At 45.6% G+C, this 15988-nt stretch overlaps 1 pseudogene; it reads right to left on the minus strand.

Annotated features, from left to right (window-relative positions):
- Window positions 1–6964: 6964 nt before the first annotated feature.
- On the minus strand, window positions 6965–15569 carry LOC134337260 (immunoglobulin lambda-1 light chain-like; annotated as a pseudogene).
- Between the last annotated feature and the right edge of the window lie 419 nt (window positions 15570–15988).

The following is a 15988-nucleotide window of genomic DNA, read 5'->3' on the forward strand; positions in this document are numbered from 1 at the left end:
CCCTAGCTCCCTTAATCTCTGATCATAATGCATACTTTCTAAACCAGGCAGCATCCTGGTAAATCTCCTCTGTACCCTTTCCGATGCTTCCACATCCTTCCTATAGTGAGGTGACCAGAACTGGACACAGTACTCCAATTGTGGCCTAACCAGAGTTTTATAAAGCTGCATCATTACATCGCGACTCTTAAACTCTATCCCTCGGCTTATGAAAGCTAGCACGCCATAAGCTTTCTTAACTACCCTATCCACCTGTGAGGCAACTTTCAGAGATCTGTGGACATGTACCCCGAGATCCCTCTGCTCCTCCACACTACAAGTATCCTGCCATTTACTTTGTATTGTGCCTTGGAGTTTGTCCTTCCAAAGTGTACAACCTCACACTTCTCCGGGTTGAACTCCATCTGCCACTTCTCAACCCACTTCTGCATCCTATCAATGTCTCTCTGCAATCTTTGACAATCCTCTACACTATCTACAACACCACCAACCTTTGTGTCGTCTGCAAACTTGCCAACCCACCCTTCTAACCCCCACATCCAGGTCGTTATTAAAAATCACGAAAAGTAGAGGTCCCAGAACAAATCCTTGTGGGACACCACTAGTCACAATCCTCCAATCTGAATGTGCTCCCTCCACCACCACCCTCTGCCTTCTGCAGGCAAGCCAATTCTGAATCCAACTGGCCAAACTTCCCTGGATCCCATTCCTTGTAACCTTTTGAATAAGCCTACCATGTGGAACCTTGCAAATGCCTTACTAAAATCCATATAGATCACATCCACTGCAGTATCCTCATCTATATGCCTGGTCACCTCCTCAAAGCACTGTATCTGGCTTGTTAGACACGATCTGCCCTTCACAAAGCCATGCTGACTGTCCCTGATCAGACCATGATTCTCTAAGTGCCTATATATCCTATCTCTAAGAATCTTTTCCAACAGCTTTCCCACCACAAACGTAAGGCTCACTGGTCTATAATTACCCGGACTATCCCTACTACCTTTTTTGAACAAGGGAAAAACATACGCCTCGCTCCAATCCTCCGGTACCATTCCCGTGGACAACCAGGACATAAAGATCCTAGCCAGAGGCTCAGCTATCTCTTCTCTCTCCTCGTGGACCATCCTGGGGAATATTCCGTCAGGCCCCGGGGACTTATCTGTCCTAATGCATTTTAACAACTCCAACACCTCCTCTCCCTGAATATCAACATGCTCCAGAACATCAACCTCACTCATATTGTCCTCACCATCATCAAGTTCTCTCTCATTGGTGAATACCGAAGAAAAGTATTCATGGAGGACCTCGCTCACTTCCACAGCCTCCAGGCACATCATCCCACCTTTATCTCTAATCGGTCCTACCTTCACTCCTGTCGTCCTTTTTTCCTTCACATAATTGAAGAATGCCTTGGGGTTTTCCTTTACCCTACTCGCCAAGGCCTTCTCATGCCCCCTTCTTGCTCTTCTCAGCCCCTTCTTCAGCTCCTTTCTTGCTTCCCTATATTCCTCAATAGACCCATCTGATCCTTGCTTCCTAAACCTCATATATGCTGCCTTGTTCCACCTGACTAGATTTTCCACCTCACTTTGTCACCAATGGTTCCTTCACCCTACCATTCTTTATCTTCCTCACCGGGACAAATTTGTCCCTTACATTCCGCAAGAGATCTCTAAACATCGACCACATGTCCATAGTACATTTCCCTGCAAAAACATCATCCCAATTCACACTCGCAAGTTCTAGGCTTATAGCCTCATAATTTGCCTTTCCCCGGTTAAAAATTTCCCTGTCCTCTTTGATTCTATCCTTTTCCAGGATAATTATAAAGGCCGGGGAGCGGTGGTCACTGTCCCCCAGATGCTCACCCACTGAGAGATCTGTGACCTGACCCGGTTCATTACTTAGTACTAGATCTAGTATGGCATTCCCCTGGTCGGCCTGTCCACATACTGTGACAGGAATCCATCCTAGACACACTTAACAAATTCTGCCCCATCTAAACCCTTGGAACTAATCAGGTGCCAATCAATATTAGAGAAGTTAAAGTCACCTATTATAACCACCCTGTTATTTTTGCAGTTTTCCAAAAGCTGCCTCCCTATCTGCTCCTCTGTATCTCTGCTGCTACCAGGCGGCCTATAGAATACCCCCAGTAGAGTAACTGCTCCCTTCCTGTTCCTGACTTCCACCCATATTGACTCAAAAGAGGATCCTGCTACATTACCCACCCTTTCTGTAGCTGTAATAGTATACCTGACCAGTAATGCCACCCCTCCTCCCCTTTTTCCGCCCTCTCTATCCCTTTTAAAGCACTGAAATCCAGCAATATTGAGAATCCATTCCTGCCCTGGTGCCAGCCAAGTCTCTGTAATGACCACTACATCATAATTCCATGTTTTTCAATGTCGCGCAAATTGCTCTGTATTATCCATAAATAGAGTGATTAGCACAGTCCATGAACAGCTTGACACAATCCAACCAACATAAAAACCTCATTAATGACGAAATGAGATTTCTACGCCAAATTCTTGAAAAAAAAGGAAATAAGCAGGTCAGGCAACTGTTAATAATTTATGTGAAATGCACTGAATTCGTTGTGTGTGCGCGGAGCTAACATTGGCAGTCATCTTTACATTCGCACCGTCTATAAAGACCACGTTATTGGTCAGACAAGCTGTAACTTCAACAAAAGTAAACAGGTCTCTGTAGTCATCTCACACTTGTTTCGCGCTTCAGCAACTCTCTCCCATCTGACAATTACAGTCTTAGATCGGGCACTACAAGTTTCAATAAGAGTTCAGCCATCAGGCCCCTGAACTAAAGTTGATGACTATAATCACCACATCTCCGAAATGATTCCACAATCTATACATTCACTGTCAAACTCATGTGCTCAGTATTGTTTGTGAATTTATCCGTTATCCCTTTAACTCTTTACAGGTCAGAAGACAGCTGAAACGGTTGCTGCAGGACCGGATGCTATCAGTACCAGGGTGCTCAAAGCCTGCGCCCTTCAGCTATGTGGAGAACTTCGCCATGTCTTCAACCTGAGCCTGAGGCTCCGGAGGGTTACTGTGCTGTGGAAGATGTCCTGCCTCGTCCCTGTGCAGAAGCCGCCGCACCCCAGCGGCCTCAATGACTACAAACCGGTGGCATTGACCTCCCACATCATGAAGCCCTGGAGAGACTTGTTCTGGAGCTGCTCTGGCCTATCGTTAGGCCACACTTAGATTCCCTCCAGTTCGCCTACAAGTCCCGACTAGGAGTTGATGATGCCATCGTCTACCTGCTGACAACACACACAAAGTTGCTGGTGAACGCAGCAGGCCAGGCAGCATCTCTAGGAAGAGGTGCAGTCGACGTTTCAGGCCGAGACCCTTTGTCAGGACTAACTGAAGGAAGAGTGAGTAAGGGATTTGAAAGTTGGAGGGGGAGGGGGAGATCCAAAATGATAGGAGAAGACAAAGGGGGAGGGACGGAGCCAAGAGCTGGACAGGTCATAGGCAAAAGGGATACGAGAGGATCATGGGACAGGAGGTCCGGGAAGAAAGACGGGGGGGGGGTGACCCAGAGGATGGGCAAGAGGTATATTCAGAGGGACCGAGGGAGAAAAAGAAAAGTGAGATAAAGAATGTGTGTATAAAAATAAGTAACAGATGGGGTACGAGGGGGCGGTGGGGCATTAGCGGAAGTTAGAGAAGTCGATGTTCATGCCATCAGGTTGGAGGCTACCCAGACGGAATATAAGGTGTTGTTCCTCCAACCTTAGTGTGGCTTCATCTTTACAGTAGATGAGGCCGTGGATAGACATGTCAGAATGGGAATGGGATGTAGAATTAAAATGTGTGGGCACTGGGAGATCCTGCTTTTTCTGGCGGACAGAGCTTAGGTGTTCAGCAAAGCGGTCTCCCAGTCTGCGTCGGGTCTCGCCAATATATAAAAGGCCACATCGGGAGCGTTGGACGCAGTATATCGCCCCAGCCGACTCACAGGTGAAGTGTTGCCTCACCTGGAAGGTCTGTTTGGGGCCCTGAATGGTGGTAAGGGAGGAAGTGTAAGGGCATGTGTAGCACTTGTTCCGCTTACATGGATAAGTGCCAGGACGGAGATCAGTGGGGAGGGTTTGGGGGGGGGGAACGAATGGACAAGGGAGTTGCGTAGGGAGCGATCCCCGCGGAATGCAGAGAGGGGTGGGAGGGAAAGATGTGGTTAGTGGTGGGATCCCGTTGGAGGTGGCGGAAGTTACGGAGAATAATATGTTGGACCCGGAGGCTGGTGGGGTGGTAGGTGAGGGCCAGGGGAACCCTATTCCTAGTGGGGTGGCGGGAGGATGGAGTGAGAGCAGATGTACGTGAAATGGGGGAGATGCGTTTAAGAGCAGAGTTGATAGTGGAGGAAGGGAAGCCCCTTTCTTTAAAAAAGGAAAACATCTCCCTCGTCCTAGAATGAAAAGCCTCATCCTGAGAGCAGATGCGGCGGAGACGGAGGAATTGCGAGAAGGGGATGGCGTTTTTGCAAGAGACAGGGTGAGAAGAGGAATAGTCCAGATAGCTGTGAGAGTCAGTAGGCTTATAGTAGACATCAGTGGATAAGCTGTCTCCAGAGACAGAAACAGAAAGATCTAGAAAGGGGAGGGAGGTGTCGGAAATGGACCAGGTAAACTTGAGGGCAGGGTGAAAGTTGGAGGCAAAGTTAATAAAGTCAACGAGCTCTGCATGCGTGCAGGAAGCAGCACCAATGCAGTCGTCGATGTAGCGAAGGAAAAGTGGGGGACACATACCAGAATAGGCACGGAATATAGATTGTTCCACAAAGCCAACAAAAAGGCAGGCATAGCTCGAACCCATACGGGTGTCCATAGCTACACCTTTAGTTTGGAAGAAGTGGGAGTTCACCAGCAACTTTTGTGTGTGTTGATTGAATTTCCAGCATCTGCAGTATGCCTGTTGTCTACCTGCTGAACCGTGTCTACGCTCACCTGGACAAGCCAGCGAGCAATGTGAGTGTCTTGTTTTTTGACTTCTCCTGTGCGTTCAACACCATCCGCCCTGCTCTGCAGGGAGAGAAACTAACAGCGATGCAGGTGGATGCTTTCCCGGTGTCATGGATTCTAGATTACCTGACTGGCAGTCCACAGTACGTGTGCTTGCAATACTGTGTGTCCGACAGAGCGATCAGCAGCACTGGGGCTCCACAGAGGACTGTCTTGTATCCCTTTCGATTCACCATTTACACCTCGGACTTCAACTACTGCACAGAGTCTTGTCAACTTCAGAAGTTTTCGGATGACTCTGCCATAGTTGGATGCATCAGCAAGGGAGATGAGGCTGAGTACAGGGCTACGGTAGGAAACTTTGTCACATGGTGTGAGCAGAATTATCTGCAGCTTAATGTGAAATAGACTAAGGAGCTGGTGGTAGACCTGAGTAGAGCTAAGACACCGGTGACCGCTGTTTCCATCCAAGGGGTGAGTGTGGACATGGTGGACGATTACAAATACCTGGGGATACGAATTGAAAATAAACTGGACTGGTCAAAGAATACTGAGGCTGTCTACAAGAAAGGACAGAGCCGTCTCTATTTCCTGAGGAGACGGAGGTCCTTTAACATCTGTCGGACGATGCTGAGGATGTTCTACGAGTCTGTGGTGGCCAGTGCGATCATGTTTGCTGTTGTGTGCTTGGGCAGCTGGCTGAGGGTAGCAGACACCAACAGAATCAACAAACTCATTCGTAAGGCCAGTGATGTTGTGGAGATGGAACTGGACTCTCTGACGGTGGTGTCTGAAAAGAAGATGCTGTCCAAGTTGCATGCCATCTTGGACAATGTCTCCCATCCACTACATAATGTACTGGTTGGGCACAGGAGTACATTCAGCCAGAGACTCATTCCACCGAGATGCAACACAGAGTGTCATAGGAAGTCATTCCTGCCTGTGGCCATCAAAATTTACAACTCCTGCCTTGGAGGGTCAGACACCCTGAGCCAATAGGCTGGTCCTGGTCTTATTTCTTGGCATAATTTACATATTACTATTTAATTATTTATGGTTTTATTACTATTTCATTATTTATGGTGCAACTGAAAGGAAAACCAATTTCCTCCAGGATTAATAAAGTATGACTGTGACTATGACCATCTGTTTTTTTATTTGTTTGTGATTGTTTGAATTTAATTAATTGATCTATTAATGTGTGCTTACTTTATTTATCTGCCTATCTTTCTGTCTATCCATTTATTTATTTGCGGTTATTTGTCTTTGTGTGCAGTCTTTAATTGCATCTACTGTGCTTTTTTATTCTACTGTGAATACCTGTAAGAACATGAAACTCAGGGTCGCATACGAAGACGTATACATACTATAACAACAAATTTACCTTAAACTTTGAAGATAACTATGAGTTACAGAAGCCAGTGTGCGGGTGTGGCGGATGGTGACGGTGGTGTCAGGGCAGGAAGTGAGGCCGTTAACCTTCATTCAGGAACTAAGGGAATCGATGGAGAGAATGGTCACGTCAGGGGGAAACACCCCTGCAGTGTAACATTCGCAGTGGTGGTAATACGTTGGCTTGAGGCTTCTCGGCGGCACGTTATCCACGACCATTCCCCGCAACGTACTGCCAGCAACCGAGTAAAGACAAGACACGATAAATCTACCGTTGTTTCCTTTTTTATTTAGAGTTGTGTTGCACAAGTTCAAATCACAGCACGGGAGATCGTTCCTGAGTCTACACACAGCGGTAGTTCAGACACATCATAGTTGGGACAATTCTACACAGAATTATCCGTTGCAAAAGATGGATTATTATTGCCAACTGTTCTGAAATTATTAAACATTCTGATTGTTTCAATAAGCGAACATTACTACACAATTACATTGCAATGGGCTGACCCAATCATTGTTTCACTGCATTAAACAAGAACAAACAATTCGCGTGTGCTGCCAGCCGGCACACTCTCACTGCGCACAGACGGACGAAGAGATGGTGTTGGGCAGCGGCGAGCTCAGCGAGCTGTGGCTCACGCTGCAGGAATAACTCGAGCCCTTGTTCCAGGCAGCGGTGGTTAGCCGCAGGTAACTGCTCAGCCTGTAGGTCTGGTCGGTGTCCAGGGAGACAGTGCCTGTCGTCACGCCGCTCTCCGTCTCGACTCCATCCACGCTCCAGCGCAGCGCTACCAAGCCCGGCTTAAAACCACTCACCAGACAGGACAGAGTGGCCGAACCGGTGCCGGTCTCCTCCAGAGAGGGAGGGAGCAGGAGAACTGAGGGCTCCCGGGAATCGCTACCTATGTGATAGAGGAGACGGAGGGGAAAAGAAACTATATTATTTCATGGACTGTTGAGATATAGAAACGCCGGCGCCAAAATTAACACAGGCATTGGGATACAGTAAACGAGCACATTTGACTCATCGGGTGCAAATCTTTGAGTGAAGAGTTGCCCGGATAATTCGCAGCCTTGCGCGGCTACGACGTGACATCATTTATTTAAAAAGAAAATGTTTTTGAATCCACTCCGCTCCCGGCACTGAATTGTGTTAAAAGATAACTTCAACACTACTCAATCTCTTTGCTGATTGCCCACACCATGCCCATATGATTGGTCCCTTTAGTGAGACCATTTCCTTGTTGTTCTCCAATAACTCCCCAAATGTTGAACTCTTAGGACGATAACTGAAAATCTTAACACCTTCAGTTGATGATAGAATGCAGTCTCCTTGGGATATCCCGAGTGCGGGAATGCTCAGTCGATATCTAAGACTCAGTACCCAATCAGTAAGGAGGACATGACGGGAAAAGAGGAGGTCTGTGAACCGGTGAGAAGCGGGAAGAGGCGAAACGACTCATTTAGACCCACATTGCATTCCGAACCCCTAGTAACCCGTCTATTGCCGCTCGACTCTCTGACCAACCTGTTTTCTACCCGGTACCTTCCCCTAGTGTGTATTATTTTTCAAGTCTGATGTTCTTCTCTTGTGCTTTCTACAATCACAATGACACAGTTCTTAACAACAAACTGTCAATTGCTTTAACTTGAAGTGGTGAACATCTTGCTTTGTCGTGCAGGATTTATCGCACCCAGAAAAATTATGGAATATTCGCGACAAAGATTTTCTCAGATGAGGTGAATGAAGAGGGAAGGGTAGCTGCCGTGCTTGTGGTAGCGATCATTTTCCCCTAATTATGTGTGAACATTATCCAAGATCGTATGGGAGATAACGATAGAACAGACGGTCAAGACTTTTTCGCCAGGGCAGAAATCTAAGTCGAGAGGAGGAAAATTTAAAGGAGAAGTTCGGTGAATGTTTATTTTTGTACAGAGTGATGGGTTCATGAGGTGGAGGAAGCATCAACGATAGGGATTGTCAAAAATCCGTTAGACGACCACATGGGTTTGCTGAGACTGGAGGGATATGGAGTATGTGTGGACAGTAGATTGCTTTAATTTGAGATCATATAGCGGCAGCTGTAATAAGACTACTGAGTGGTTCTCTGGTACGATACGATAGACGATTGACCTCACAATCTGCCTCCTTATGGTCTTGCAACTTATCTACCTGAATTGCATTTCCTGTGTATCTGGTACATTTTATTCTGCATTAAGCTGTCTTTAACTCAATGCACTGTCATCACGTGATCTTTAAATACAGTGTGCAAGACAAACTTTTAATTGCATCTTGTGAAAAGTAGCAATAGTAAACCAATGCTAAAATACAATCCACGGGTCCTATTGTGTTAAAAATGACGGAGGGAGGTCGGAAAGTATTGATTTCGCCTACACCGACTAAAGTAGGTCAAACGTATCTAACAAAATATTTGTTCACAAGTTAAACGATCATTAATTGTTATACTTGACTCGATGGTCTGAAAGGCCTCTTTGACGGACTGAGACAGATGGAACCTCCCACAGCGTAGAAATATGACAAGCCTTACCAGGACGGGATTTTATCCAGCTGTGAGGAATAGGTATGGCTGTATTAGGAATTGTTTGCAAAGAATGAGAGAGTCACTTACTCATTAATTTAATTCTTGAGGTTAACTGGATGGGCTGAACGGCCTGTTTGCCAGACAGAGACGGATGGAACCTCCCACCGTGTAGAAAAATGACAAGCCTTCCCTGGATGGGGTTTTATCCAGCTGTGGGGAATGAGAGTGGCTGTAATAGGATATTTTTGGAACAGAATGACAGAGTTACTTACTCTTAATATCCAGGATGGTGCCTGGACCGAGGATAACTCCATTATCCCACGTTCCACAGTAATAGACGGCGGAATCCCGGGGTTCCAAACTGCTGATGGTCAGGATGTGGCTATTGCTGGAGGTGTCTTTGGACGGTTGAAAACGGTCTGTGATCCCTGTTCCTCGGTATATATTATTGTTTGGGTAATGTACTAACACCCACTTCGGTCTCTCCCCGGGACGCTGTCGGTACCAGTTCATGTAGTAACTTCCAACATTACCGTTCTGAGATTATCCGAGACTAAGCGGGCGGTTTGTCCCGCGGAAACAGGTCGGGACATTGGGGTCTGGTTAAGCACTGGGGCCGCGTGGATATCTGCAATAAAGCACAATAAAACCACTGGGTGACTTGGAGCAAAATAAAAATCAGCAGTACTCCCAATTATAAAGTAAACTCCGTGCGTAAACCAATCCGACTCTCACCTGGTAAATGAACCAGCAGAACCCACAGAAGATGCAGCGCTGGGGACATTCCTCCGGACAGATGCAGACAGCGAGCACCCAAAAATTCCGACCGAACCATGCTCTGTTCTGCAAACTTCGGGAACTGCTCAGATTTTAGAGGCTACAAACTGGGGTGTTCGGGTCCGTTTATGAATTGGGATGTAAATTAGTGGGCGGCGCCAGGGAAATAATGTGGGCGGAGATTGACATGCTGACCTTCGGAAACTTTGAATGCCCACTTGCTGATTTTTAAAACATTAAACCGTAATTTCAAGATTGCTTCATCTTCAGTTGTATCAAAAGGTTCCTGTAGAACTTTGGAGAAAACTCAGGCTAATTTTATTTTAGACATTGTTCCGGCTGCTCCCCTCTGGAACAGTGGGTGTGTGTGGAGGTGGCACTCGGCCCCTTGTCTTTGCTCAGAATGGCTAATGAGAGCAAAACTTTTCAAGGTCACATCAAATTTCTGGAAAGGCTCTATGCCATCCTAAAATTACCTCGACAATACATCGGTTCCTGTCTAAGAATATATAATTCCAGCAGAAAGCATGTCGCTGCTTTGCTTATGAGTGAATAAAGTTTGTCGCTAAAATGCATAACTCTCAACCGACAAGTATTTCTCTCTATAGTTTGTAAAGCGAGCCTGGGCAGAATTTCATTTAAAGTCAGACTTTGGGGTCAGTCATTGTGCAAAGGCGTTGCAGTGGAACGCAATCAACGCATCTGGGCATTAGGAGTGCTCCTCTCGGCAGTGAATCTTCCGCGCATCATTAGATGGGATTTAGGGATGTTCAGCAATAATTGCCCCGGTGATACAAACGGCTGCAGATGCTGTAACCTGAAGCAACTCAGAAAGATCTGGAATGACTGAACTGGTCGGGCAGTATCTATGCCGGGAATTGGATAGTCGCCGTTTACGTCCGAGAACTTTCATCTGAAACCCCATTCATGTAATTTTCCTACAGTGAGATATTGAGGCATGAAATAAGACACGAACAATGATCAGACAAGGCTGGTAGGAGCAAACACCAGTTTGACTACATTAGCTCCAGCAATAGGCCCTATCAACAAGAAAGGATCTGACCACCAGCCTGTGACGTTCCATGACCTTACTTCGCCATCAACACCGGGGGAACCTTTGAGCAGAAACCACAGGATTGATTAAATTGAGATTTATAAATTAGACCGTGGTCACAGGATTGGGATTATAAAATTCAAAGTTCAAAATAAATTTACTGTCAAAGTGCGGTAAATCATCATATACTTCCCTGAGTTTCATTAAGTTGCGGGTATTCGCAGTAAATATTAAGTAATACGATAGAATCAAGGAAAGGCTAAATACTGAGACGGCCAAATAACCAATGTGCAAAATAAGACAAACTGTGCAAATACAAACAAAAAAATAAATGCATTCATAATTAGAGGAAGTAATAAACATTATTATTCCTTAAATAAACATTCACTTCACACTTCATGTCAACTTGTCGATCTCAGACCATACCAGTCAGCACGTGTGCTAATATCTATTTTCTGACTTAGAGGAAGGGTGGTTCTTTTGTGTACATGTGTAAAGTTAATTGACCGTATACTTCAACAAGAACTTGCACACATTGCCTCATCCTTTCGCCATTGAAAGAGACTCCAATTTAGAACATTTTTCTACACATGACCTCACGTTTTGCACATTGTATTCGGTATTTTGTATCCCTGCCTGTTTTCTTAACGTACGAACATCAACTCAGTCATTCTGCACTGTCCTGATACCCCTGATAATCAACAAACATGGCAATATTACACTTCGGTCCCTTGTCCAAATGTTTTGATATACACTGTGAACAGCTGGATTTCTTTCTTCAGTAAACTGTTGCAAGTCACTTTACAGGCGGCCTGCTGATGATCAACATGCACTGCGTCCGGCTACTGAGTAAGTTATGACATCATTACCAAGGGATCACCAGGAGATTTGCCGATCACGTTTTCTGTCCCTGTTTCCCGGATGATCTGCAGGCTCTTCCTTAATCTGAGGAGAGCGAAGATATAATTGATCAAAGTTACAGAGACGTAGTCAACCCGAAGTTGCAGGAGGCGAGTACCTGAGTGACTATCAGGAAAAATGGAAATAGGCAGTTAGAACGCAGCTGCCCTGTGGCTATTCCCCTCAAAAACAAGTATACCGCTTTGGATACTTTTGTGGTGGATGATCACCCGGGAGAGTGCCACCGCGACCGGGTTACAGGCACTGAGCATGGGTCAGGGTGTAGGAGAGAAATAGAGAGAAGAAAGGAGTGGAAGAGATAGAGGACTCGACAGAGAGGGGAACAGACAGGAGAATCTCGAGGTTTGAAAGGGACACCAGGATGGTATGTTGCCTCCCAAGTGCCACAGTCGGGGAGCAGACAGACTTCTTGGAACATACTGGTTCCAATGAAACAGGAAGGAAAACAAATGAGACCCTGAAAAGGGAATTTAGAGAGCGAGGTAGAAAGTTAAGACGCAGGACCTCCCGAGCAGTAATTTCTGGATTGCTGCCTGAGCCACGAGCCAGTGATGGTAGAAACGGGTAGACCATTTTGCAGATAAATGCGTGGCTGAGAAGCAGGGTGTCAGGCTCCTGCATAATTGGGATTTCTTCTGTGACAGGTATGACCTGTTCAAAAGTGATGGGTTGCACCTGAACGCGAGGGTGTCCAATATTCTCGCGGATGGGTTTGTCAGGGCTGTTGGCCAGTGGTTAAACTAACTTGGCAGGCTGGTGGGAACCGTAGTGGAGGGATTCAGGGTAGGATGGATGGCAAAAAGTAAAGATAGCATCAGGAAGATTGCCAGGAAGGGCACGCAGGTGATGGAACTTAGTTGCAGTCAGCAGGCTGAGTGTCAAATCATTCGGGATACAGAATCAGAAAGGATAGTAAATACGGAACTGAAGTTGTTGCACCTAAACTCCCATAGTTTCAGAAATAAAGTGGATGATCTTGTTGCATATTACAGATAGGTAAGTATGATGTTGTAACCATCACTAAATCGTGGCTGAAGAATGGTTTTAGTTGGGAGCAGATTATCCAAGGTTACAAGTTACATCGGGGGGACAAGAGGGTAGGCAGAGGGAGTGGTGTGGCTCTACTGGTAAAAATAGTATCAGATCAATAGAAAGATATTACATAGGTTCGGAAGAAGTTGAATCCTTGTGGGTTGAGTTGAGAAACGGCAAGATAATAGGACATTGATGGCAGTTATATACAGGCCTCCCAACAGAGGCGGACGGTGGGCCACGTGTTACAACAGGAAATATAGAAGACGAGTCAAATGAGCAATGTAGTTACGGGAGACTTTAACATGCAGGTCGATTGGGAAAATCAGGCTGGTAATGGACCTCAAAAAAGTGAATTTGTTGAATGCCTTAGAGATAGATTTTTAGGGCAGTTTGTCGCTGAGCCTACAAGCAGATCAGTTGTACTTGATCGGGTGTTACGGATGAACCGGAGGCGATTAGGGAGCTTAAGGTCAAAGAACCCTCAAGGTTTACTCTTGTAAACCCTTACTGAGCTCATTAAATTTGACAGGAAGAAGTGAAGACTGATGTAGTGAAGTGAGGGAAATTTCAGTGGTATGAGCGAGGAGTTGGCCGAAGTAAATAGGAAGGACCTGCTAGCAGGCATGTCAGCAAAGCGGCAATAGCGTGCGTTTCTGGGAAAAATGAGGAAGGTGCAGGACATGTGTATTCCACCAATGAAGAAACACACAAATGGTAAAAGAGTACAATCGTGACTGACAATGAAAGTCAAAGCTATTTTTAAAAGCAACAGAAAGAGCATACAACAGTGCAAAAAATAGTGGGAAGATGGAGGATTCGGAAGTTTTTTTAAAAAACAAACCTATAGACAGCAAATAAAATCATCATTAGAAGGGAGCAGATGAAATATGAAAGCAAGCTGGAAAATAATATCAAAGTGGATAGTAAAAGTTTTCTCAAGTATGCTAAAAATAAAAGAAAAATGGGAGTGGATATAGGACTGCTGGAAAATGAGGCAAGCGAAATCTGAACGGGGAAAAAGGAGATGACTGATGAATTAAATGAGTATTTTGCGTCATCGTGGAAGACACGAGCGATGTGCGTGATGTTATGATGTATGAAGGAAGAAAAGTGGCTGGTGTTACTGTTACAGGAGAGAAGGTGCTCAAAAATCTGAAAGACCAAAAGGTAAATAAGTCACCCGGAACAGAGGAACCTCACCCTACTGTTCTGATAGCGGTCGCATTAGAGATTATGGTGGCATGAGAAATGATCTTCCAAAAATAATTAGACTCTGGCGTATTACAAGAGGACTGGAAAATTTTAAATGTTATTCCTCTGCTTAAGAAAGGAGAAAGGCAGCAGAATGCAAATTATGGACCAGTTAGCCTTACCTGAATGTTTGGGAAGACGTTAGAGCCCATTGTTGAGGATGAAGTGATGGACTACTTGGTTACACAGGACAACATAGTACATAATCAGCATGGTCTCCTTCAGCGAAAATTCTGCCTGACGAACCGTTTGGAATTCTTTGAGATTGCAAGGAGGATAAAGAGAATGCAGTGGATGTTGTATATTTCGGACTTTCAGAAGGCCTTTGACAAGGTGCCACACATGAGGCTTCCTATCAGTTTAAAAGCCAGTGGTATTACAGGAATATTCCTAACATGGTTAGAGCATTGGATGATTGGTAGGAGGCAGCGAAGGGAAATAATAGCATCCTTTTCGGGTTGGCTGAAGTGACTTGTTGTGTTCTGCAGCGGTCGGTGTTCGCACCAATTCTTCTTCTGCTGTATATAAATGATTTAGATGATGGTATAGATGGCTTTGTTGCTAAGTTTGCAGAAGCTTGGTGGAGGGAAAGGTAGTGTTGAGGAAAGCACTTAGACAAGTTAGGAGAATGGGCAAGGAAGTGGCAAATGAAATACAATGTTGGAAAATGCATGGTCATGCACTTTGGTACCAGAAAAAATGTGCAGCCTATTTTCTAAACGGGGAGAAAATCAAGGAATCTGAGATGCGGAGGGACTTGGGAGTCCTTGTGCAGAAGACCCTGAGGGTAAACTTAGAATTTGAGTCGGTGGTAAGGAAGGCAAATGCCACTTTAACATTCATTTGAAGAGGTCTAGAGTTCAAGATCAAGGATGTGGTGCTAAGGCTTTATAAAGCTCTGGTGAGGCCTCACCTTGAGTATTGCGAAGAGTTTCGGACCTCATGTTAGAAAGGATGTGCTGGCATTGGTCAGAGTCCAGAGTAGGTTCACAATGATGATTCCAGGAATGAAAGGCTTATCATACGAGGGAGGTTTAATCGCTCTCGGTCTGTAGTCGCTGAAATTCAGAAGGATGAGGGGGGGATCTCACTTAAATCCTTGGAATGTTGAAAGACCAAGACAGAGTAGATGTAGAAAAGATGTTTCTCATAGTGGGAAAATGTAGGACAAGATGGCACACCCTCATGATAGAGGGGCGCTCTTTCAAATCAGAGATGCGGAGAAATTTCTTCAGCCAGACGGCGTTGAATTTGTGGAATTTGTTGCCACTTACATAGAAACATAGAAACATAGAAAATAGGTGCAGGAGTAGGCCATTCGGCCCTTCGAGCCTGCACCGCCATTTATTATGATCATGGCTGATCATCCAACTCAGAACCCAGCCTTCCCTCCATACCCCGTGACCCCTGTAGCCACAAGGGCCATATCTAACTTCCTTTTAAACATAGCTAATGAACTGGCCTCAACAGTTTGCTGTGGCAGAGAATTCCACAGATTCACCACTCTCTGTGTGAAGAAGTTTTTCCTAACCTCGGTCCTAAAAGGCTTCCCCTCTATCCTCAAACTGTGACCCCTCGTTCTAGACCTCCCCAACATCGGGAACAATCTTCCCGCATCTAGCCTGTCCAATCCCTTTAGGATCTTATACGTTTCAATCAGATCCCCCCTCAATCTTCTAAATTCCAACGAGTACAAGCCCAGTTCATCCAGTCTTTCTTCATATGAAAGACCTGCCATCCCAGGAATCAATCTGGTGAACCTTCTTTGTACTCCCTCTATGGCAAGGATGTCTTTCCTCAGATTAGGGGACCAAAACTGCACACAATACTCCAGGTGTGGTCTCACCAAGGCCTTGTACAACTGCAGTAGTACCTCCCTGCTCCTGTACTCGAATCCTCTCGCTATAAATGCCAGCATACCGTTCGCCTTTTTCACCGCCTGCTGTACCTGCATGCCCACTTTCAATGACTGGTGTATAATGACACCCAGGTCTCGTTGCACCTCCCCTTTTCCTA

This window comes from Mobula hypostoma, chromosome 2 (genome assembly GCF_963921235.1).
Source record: "Mobula hypostoma chromosome 2, sMobHyp1.1, whole genome shotgun sequence".
NCBI classification, from domain to species: Eukaryota; Metazoa; Chordata; class Chondrichthyes; order Myliobatiformes; family Myliobatidae; genus Mobula; species Mobula hypostoma.